At 38.6% G+C, this 8,472-nt stretch overlaps 1 long non-coding RNA gene across 1 annotated transcript in view; it reads left to right on the top strand.

Annotated features, from left to right (window-relative positions):
• The first annotated feature begins 405 nt into the window (after positions 1–405).
• Positions 406–8,472, top strand: part of LOC115070242 — an 18,549-nt gene continuing 10,482 nt past the window's right edge. Inside the window, exons 1-2 of the long non-coding RNA XR_003849436.1 lie at positions 406–477; positions 845–910. This is a non-coding gene — a long non-coding RNA (uncharacterized LOC115070242). The remainder of the gene's footprint in view (positions 478–844; positions 911–8,472) is intronic.

Genomic DNA, 8,472 nt, shown 5'->3' with positions numbered 1-8,472 from the left:
GCAGAGGACCTGGTTCCGATTCCCAGCACCCACATGTTGGCTAAAAACCATCCTTAGCTCCAGTTCCAGGATACCTGATGCCCTCAGTCCCATAGGCGGGCACTGCATGACACGGATGCACTTTCAACCATGCAGGCAATACACTCATACACATAGAGTAAAATTAATGAATAAAATGTTTTTTTTTAAGAAATCCCTGTTTGACAGTGTTTATATGTCTTTCTAGCAACCTAAGAAAAGACAAAATACATTAAGTATTCTGCTCAGTGATTTCTACTTTCGGACCAGCATTGTTTCAGATTACATATGTAGAATTGTGGAGGAATGGGGCCCATTTTAGGCCACCTAGTGTGAAGAGTGGCTTTGGTAGGTGGGAATACTCTTTTTTTCATTGATGCCTTTCCTGTCTTATGACAGGTTACCCTCATAAAACAAGATGTTTGACTCTCTTATCTACACAAAACATTGAAACTTCTGGTGAGTATGTTTCCCCTTCACTCTTTTAGTGTGTAGCTAACTGCCTTGGCCAAACTGACACAAAATTAGATATTTGACTGCATTTCATTGACTAACTTTTGGCTCTTACTGTGGTGATTTAGTAATTCCTCTGTAGAATATGAGTCATTTGTTTGCTTCCTCATAGGAGAGGAAGATGTCCATTGCTGCAATTTGTCATGGATGAAAACCAACTGCTTCTGTGTTACAAGATGGAGTCACTCCAGCTTAGCTATTGAGGACTAATTTTCTTATATAATACCCATTCTTCTCAGTCTTGCATTCTCTCTCTCCTTTGTTGTGAAGCTTTGGGATTATATAGTTTTTTTTTTTATTTTGTTTTGTTTAGTGTTTCTGCTGAGAGACGAGCACAGAGCCGCTATTTCCACAGCAAGGATACAGATCAAAGCAACAGGTACTTACTCCTAGCATGGCACAAGCATCAGTCAACATTATAATGTCCCAGTTACCAAGCAGATCACGAAGCCAATTTGCAAAACTGACATAACTGCCTAAATGATCTACATCATGAATATTCACTTTTCACTGGTTAAAAATATCTTTGACATCAACCTCATTATCTGGGATATAAATATATTGCTCATGGTGCTGGTGAGAGCACATGTGTCTACAAGGGCAGCACTTAGCATTCTGCTTTGTAATACCACCTTCTTCATATGTGTTGTTCCTTAAGCCAGCAAGAACATTCTTTACTTTATGTGTGCAGTTTAAGGTCTTGGTGGTGAAACTGTCAAGAGCCTTTATCTGAGTCAAATCAGCCCTCTGCTGTCTAGGATATGAGTAGACTGAGTGGGTGTTCTCACCAGGTCAGTTACTGAGGAAAACTGAGTTTTAGCACTGGTAGCTTTCAAGCTCAGTAGGCAAGGGGTCATGGATACAGCCAGGTAATAAAGGCCACTTTCTAACTGTCTGGCAAATTGTCAAATGATTCCCATGTAACCACCCTGTACCTACTGGGGGGTATTATGTCCTATGTCTGTAGAAGGCATTTTGTCTCCCAATCTATTTGGTTTCACAAACCTATCTAGTGTTTATATAGATCTTCGTTTCTCATCCTGGTTATTCCATTCCATACTGTGGTGTGTATGTGTTGACATTTATTCATGTAACTTCTCACAGCTACTAAGGATTACAGTATTAGACACGGACCCTCTCCCACAAAATAGACCTAAGGTCCAAATTGCAGTTGTCATACCACCAATGCAGCAGCAGTACTTCCTGCAAGGTTTGATGGTAGTTACAGTGCATGAAGCCTCTAGGTCAGCATGAATGCTGGTGACTGTTGTCCCACACACAGTGTCATCAGGCACTTATTCTAGTTTGCCTTTAATTGCTGTGACAAAACACTCTGATCAATACCAACTTATGGAGGAAATGGTTTTTTTGGCTTACATCTCTCACATCACAGTTCATCACTGAGGGAGCTCAAGGTAGGATTTCAGGGCAGGAACCTAGAGACAGGAACTGAAGCACAGGCCATGGAGGAATGCTGCTTACTGGCTTGCTCTCCTGGTCCATGCTCAACCTGCTTTCTTATACAATACAGAACAACCTGTCCAGGGGTGGCACAACCCACAGTGGGCTGCATCCTCCCACATCACTCAAAAATCAAGAAAATGCCCCACAGACATGGCCACAGGCCAGTGGAATGGGAGGCAACTCCCCAATTGAGGCTCCCTCTATCCAGATGTATCAACTTGACAACTAAATCTATCCAGCACAGCACTACAAATGTTTCCATCAATTTTGACATGAATACACTACTATGTAAACATTCCGTATGGTATGAGGAACCTCAGAAACACTTTGGTCAAAAATTCATAGGGAGGTAGCCCACCTGTGGCACTGCGGTTTTCACTTAACGACCAGTGGTTTCTGTCACTACTTCATCCATCCACTCAGGATGCTTTAGTTTAAACTCTTAGCTGTTGTTTCAAGAACTTGTTATACGGCATGTGAAAATGCCATTGTACTTTGTTGGCCTTGGCCCAATTATGAATGTCTGTGTTTGTGAAATGAGAGTTCCTGTCACTGTTGTTTCTCTGCAGACACTCCTGAGTACATGGAAATGGGTGAGACCCCAGATGATAACCTCACCAGGGACCACTGATAGGGGAATACTTTTTAGTGTTTTTTGTAGTATCTACATGAGTGAAGGCCTATTTCCATCTCTTACTCCTAGGTATGAGCCCTATGCAACCCACCTGCAAATCATTAATATGCAAGTTGATTTATATTCATGTTCAGCTAGTGTGACCCTGCTCTGAACGAGCCTTGTATGTGTATACAGCATGTGAAGTATAAATGTTGTGGGCTCCTTCAGCAGAGAGGACCACTCAGACAAAGTTTTGCTGAATGAAAGTCATTACTGGCTAGGGCTACTACACAAGGGTGTCAGAACTCAAGTGCATAGCCCTGAGCCATCTCTAAGGTAAGATTTTATACAGAGAAAACATAACCAGGGATGGGAAAGCTTAAGTTCCCAAGCTTACAGGTGGAGAGTTCCCTTAACAATTGCTATTTTATTAAGCAACAATTACTATTTTGCAGAAGCAAGCCAAGCATAACCTACAGAAGCCATAAATATGCAGTTAGCAGGTGCACTCTGGGGCAATCTGACTTGTTCCCAAGACAACCAGGGTCCAGCTGACATGTGTTCCCATACCCTGGGCCAACTGCCTGATAACTTCAGAGACTAGAGTCAACCTAAATTTTAACATGGCATAGCTATGGGCAAGAAGGCGCCCTATTACATAAGCACACTATGGTCTTCCAAAGTGAATCTTTGTAATGACATTCAAGTTTTCCTAATGGTCATAGAAGACAATCTGTAAGGAAGGGATCTCCTTGGTGCAGCACTGTCAGAGACTGTACAGCATACACCTCAGAACGTGGAATCATTATATTGCATCTCTTTTCTACCTCCTTGACACTTAAGCTGATCCCATTTACCCATTCATCCCAGAGTCTTACAAGCCAAGCAATAAAGGTCTCTTTTGTCATGTGATTAAGTGTATTCCCTAAGGTCAAGTGGCTCAAGTGGCTCAGAGATAGAACATTTCCTATTGATCATAGTCTCCTGAAGAGCAATCATGGACTCCCCCTTTCTCTACATCCAGGACAGGACTTGGAAGCTATCACTTAAACTTTCACCTCTTCTCATCCTTCTTCACTGTCTGGCTCGCAGTACAGGTCTTAGCTGAGGCTTCTCAGCACAACAAGGAATCTATTTTTTTCTTTTTGTTTTCATCCCTCTGAGTATAGAGACCAGAAATCCAGTTCTTCCATGTCATACTTTCCTTTATGTAATTTCCTGGCAGGCAAATGCAAAGGATGCCATTTATATCTTTTCTAGCTAGAGTTCTTCCTTCAAGGAAGCCATTTTCCTCTCACAGACTGTCCAGCATTGGCCACATGTCTTCCCATCCAGAATGAGGGCTGTAACACTGCAAGATATATTTCTCCTGAAGTGGTCTCTTCTATGTACTATGTTCAAAGATTACAGTATATTCTCCAATTTGCTAAGCAATCTTGGGCTCTTTTCATACTCACGTGACAGACCACATTGGTCTAGAAGGCACACCACTTCATACTATACAGAGGAGGATGGTCACTCTGAGATGTTGCCCATGGATGCTCCACCATCAGTTTCCTGTTTAGGCATCAGCTCCCCAGAGAGATGTCAATGTGTCTTATCTCTGCGTTGGGATGCTGAATTACTTGAAAAATGCAACTTGATGAGAAAATTAATTTATTATGAATGACTTATAGAGGAACATGCAACTCTGATTCTTCTTTAATAGAATTTTAAGGCTACAGAAGACTTAATGCAAACCTGAATATAGACCACCGCCTAGTGTCAAATTAGCAGAAATGACTAAAAGCTTAGATATCAAAGTACAGACAAAATCAAACCGAGAAGTTACTTGTTTATAGGCGGCTCTCTGTCCTCACTCATATTTGGGGGTCTGATCCTAGGAAGAACAAGTTTTAAGCAGTGAATTTCCGCCTATGTTAGGCCGTTTTAAATAACTCACAACTTTTATTCAGAGAGTTCTGTTAAGATTAGTCCATATATTTATAGTCAATTTTGCCATTTCCAGGACAATTTGATCATGTGCATAAGTATTACATACAGTCATCTTTTTTAAAGCCTGCACTGTCTCATGTGAAAATAACTGCAGAATCATGGCATACTCTTAGGTAATCCAAGTCCTTGAACTCAGAGAATATTTAAGGGATTATGATACCTCTTTAAGTTTAAATGGCTTTTAGAATACTTACTCCAATATAGTTCATATATTAAATTAAGGGAAAAGCAGGAAAAGAAATATATGGGAATTAGTTAAAAAATTTATGAAAAAAATGTCAAATGGAAAATCAAAAAATATCGTGAACAAATAAAAGTGAAAAAATGTTCAGAACAACTTCTGAAATTCAGAATCAATCTATTGTTTTATAGTTATCAATGAATATATGTAAAATAAGAAAATATTAATATATAAAATAAAGCATATAACCATAATTCTACATAAGTTGAAAATATACAAACTATATTTAAATATTACATTACATAACTAAACAGCAAAAGAATTTTAGCTTTGCTTGGTGACATAGTCTTACATTCCCATCTACTCAGGAGGCTGCGGCAAGAGGATCACAAGTTCAAGGCCTGTCTGAGGTACACAGCCAGTTCAAGATCATGGGCAACTTAGTGAGAACCTGTCTCAAAGTAAAAAGTGAAATAAGAGTGCTTGCAAAATAGCTCAGTAGTATGACATTTACCTAACATGTGTGAGGCCCTAGGTTCAATCCTCAGTACCATAAACACATTTAATGATGTATATTTAATGTGTATAGGGTAAACTATAAAAATAGCAATTAATTTAATGCATATAATAGAAAATAATGAAGCTGAAGGTGGGGGAAACAGGAAATCAAACAGACATTCATGCAACTTTAAGATTTAGATAGATGTGTAGAAGGCTGATAGCAGGGCTAGAACTGAACAGAAGACAGAGTCATTTGCTATTTCACTATTACAACTTTAATGCATATAGTACCTATAATTTATGATATTAAATAACTTCCTTTTTACTCATTCATATATTTGGCTTTAATGTGGTATCATTTTACTGAATATCAAAACACCTTTCTATTTCATTGTCTTATTTTACTCTGAATTCCCCCCATTTAATTTTCCATTTCGAAAATGATCAAGTGTCTTCACTGTTGTGAATTTCTCTTTTTTAAGAGACGTTTTTATCTTTATTTTATGTGTATAAGCATTTGCATGCATATATGTATGTGTACTGTGTGCAAGTCTGGTCCCCATAGAGGCCAGAAAAGTTCATTCAATCCGCTAGAACTGGAGTTACAGATGGTTGTGAGCTGTCATGTGGGTGCTGGGAACTGAACCCAGGTCCTCTGCAGGAGTAGCAAATGCTTTGAACTGCTAAGTCATCTCTCCAGCCTTGCTTTTTGGAATTTCTACATACATTTAGACACCTTGTCAGTTATTTATTCTCAGAAAGTAAATTAACAAGCCAAACATAGTATCTGAAAACTTAAAACACCTAGTGGTAAATGCAAGCAAATCTCTTTGTTATTGACTGGGTCTTTGCTTTGTTCCACATCAAAACTCATGTTCAGGAACCAAACAAAAAATAAACCAAACAGCAATCTGATGGGACTACATCAAACTAAAAGGATTCTGGACAGAAATAGTCTACAAAATGAAGTTAATATTGGAAGAAAATATTTATGAACCTATGTAATGTAAGGCATTAGTACATAAAACATCCAAGAAACCCACAAAAATGACATGACAGAAATTTAAATAATTTACTGAAATATTGGCAAGTAAATTGAATCAAAATTTCTAGAAAGAGTGCAGACAAATGGCTGAAGGTCATATTCAAAAGTACTTAGTAGACATGGTCATAAGGAAAATGCAAACGAAAACCAAGATGAAGGGTTACCTCACACCTGTTAGAAACTCTGTTACAAACAGGCAGGACATGAAAAGTCTTGATCAGGGGGAGAAGGAATTCTTGTTTATCGCTGGTGATAGCATAAAGTAGTGTAGTCATCATAGAAAAGGGGGTGAAAACTCAGGAGCAGCAAGAAAGAGAAATATTACACTACTCAGTAATCATTTCTCAGGATATGCATCAAGAGTAGGTAACATCCACGGTCCATAGAGACTTCTTTCCTCTAGTGTGCACCACAGAATAATTTACAAATCCCAAAACAGAAAATTACGAATGTACACAAGAGATGAATGGAAAGAGATGAAAGAAATACAGGAATATTCAACGAATATTTGATTCTGAAAATGGAAATGCTACCGTCATTGACATGAACAAACCTGAAGTGTATTATGCTAAGCAAAACAAGACACAAAATACTGTATGATCTTACTTAGAGGCAGAATATGAGAAAAGTCAAATCATAGAGAATGGACTGTTGGTTACCAAGGAGGCAGAAAGTATCTTTGAAATGGAGATAAAATGGTGCAAGTTTCATTTGTGTAAGATCAATAATCTGGATATATCAGTCATAGTGAGAATGTTCTAATAAATTCTGGCAGTTCACATTGTTAGTCAATACTGGATAGCTTTAAAATGCAGAAAACAAAACCATGCTGTATAATGGATGTGTTCACATGCTTCATTATGGAAATCACTGTGTCTGTGCATCACAATACCATATGATATACTTTAAATAGATACCAAAATGCTGAATGGCTTCTAAGGAATGGAATCAATCTCTGGTCCTGACATACTCCCAGGGGACAGCTCAGGGTCCTAAGACACCTACGAACTTCCTTACATGTCTCCTTTTTATCTTAGGAAGGTTATGAGACATTGCCAGTATTATTCAGATAAATTAAGTGCTTCATTTACCAAGTTGAAGGTTAATAATATTTGAGGGTAGAGGAAGAGGAAACAGAAAATTCAACATTAACATATCTATGACATTTATTATGGTGAAAAGATTTAAGATATTGATATACCAGGCTGGAGAGATGGCTCAGCAGTTAAGAACACTGGCTGTTCTTGCAGAATACCCAGATTCGAATCCCAGCACCCACATGGCATCTAACAACTGTCCATAACTCCAGTTCCAGGGGATCCGACAGCCTCTTCTGTCCTCTGCGGGCATTACACGATACAGGTGCACTTATCTACATGCAGGCAATACGTGCATACACATAAAATAAAAATAATAAAAATATTTTTAAAAAATCAATATACTAGACAATAAAGTGGACAAAGAGCAAGGCTGCTATGTCAAGTTATGTAAGGAGTCTGGAAAATTACCTCATCATAGTCCCAATAAGGAGCATGCATGGGGAGGTCTTGCTTATTGGAGGATATGTCAACCAGCCAATAACCCAGAGCTGGATAGAGCCCATAGGCCCTAGGGAGATCCTACTACTGTTAATTTGCTAATTGGACATGGTATCAAAGTGGCCTCTAAATGTTTGTCTTTATACCCATAGTTTACTGTAGTTCTCAACTCTCATCAGAGAAGCTTCATTTTGCAGTAAACGGTAATCAACACATAGACTTATAACTGGTCAGAGTGCAGAGAATAAGAGACTACAGGATGCTCAGCCTTAAATCAAATATCACAATTGCATCATTTCCTTCCAAGACTCAGGGGTCATCATGAAAGAGGGTCTGGAAAGATTGTAACAGTCAGAGGTTGTGGAGGAATGCTGTGAAGCAATGTTTTCCAGATATGACATGACCATTCCACATAAGAACTCACAGTGAGAGGAGATGGGGGATGGAGAGTGAATATGATCAAAGTACATTGCATGAAATTATCAAAGAATTAATAAAAATTCCAGCATATGCTTACAAGGATGTGGGAGAAATGAAACATTAAAATATCTTTATGCAATTGGTCAGAATAGAAGCTAATCCAGGTACTATGAAAATTGGT

The sequence above is a fragment of the Nannospalax galili genome, unplaced genomic scaffold (assembly GCF_000622305.1).
Source record: "Nannospalax galili isolate Female #2095 unplaced genomic scaffold, S.galili_v1.0 scaffold1956, whole genome shotgun sequence".
Taxonomy (NCBI): Eukaryota; Metazoa; Chordata; class Mammalia; order Rodentia; family Spalacidae; genus Nannospalax; species Nannospalax galili.
The sequence above is the reverse complement of the archived record's forward strand: the minus strand, read 5'-3'. Positions and strand labels throughout refer to the sequence as shown.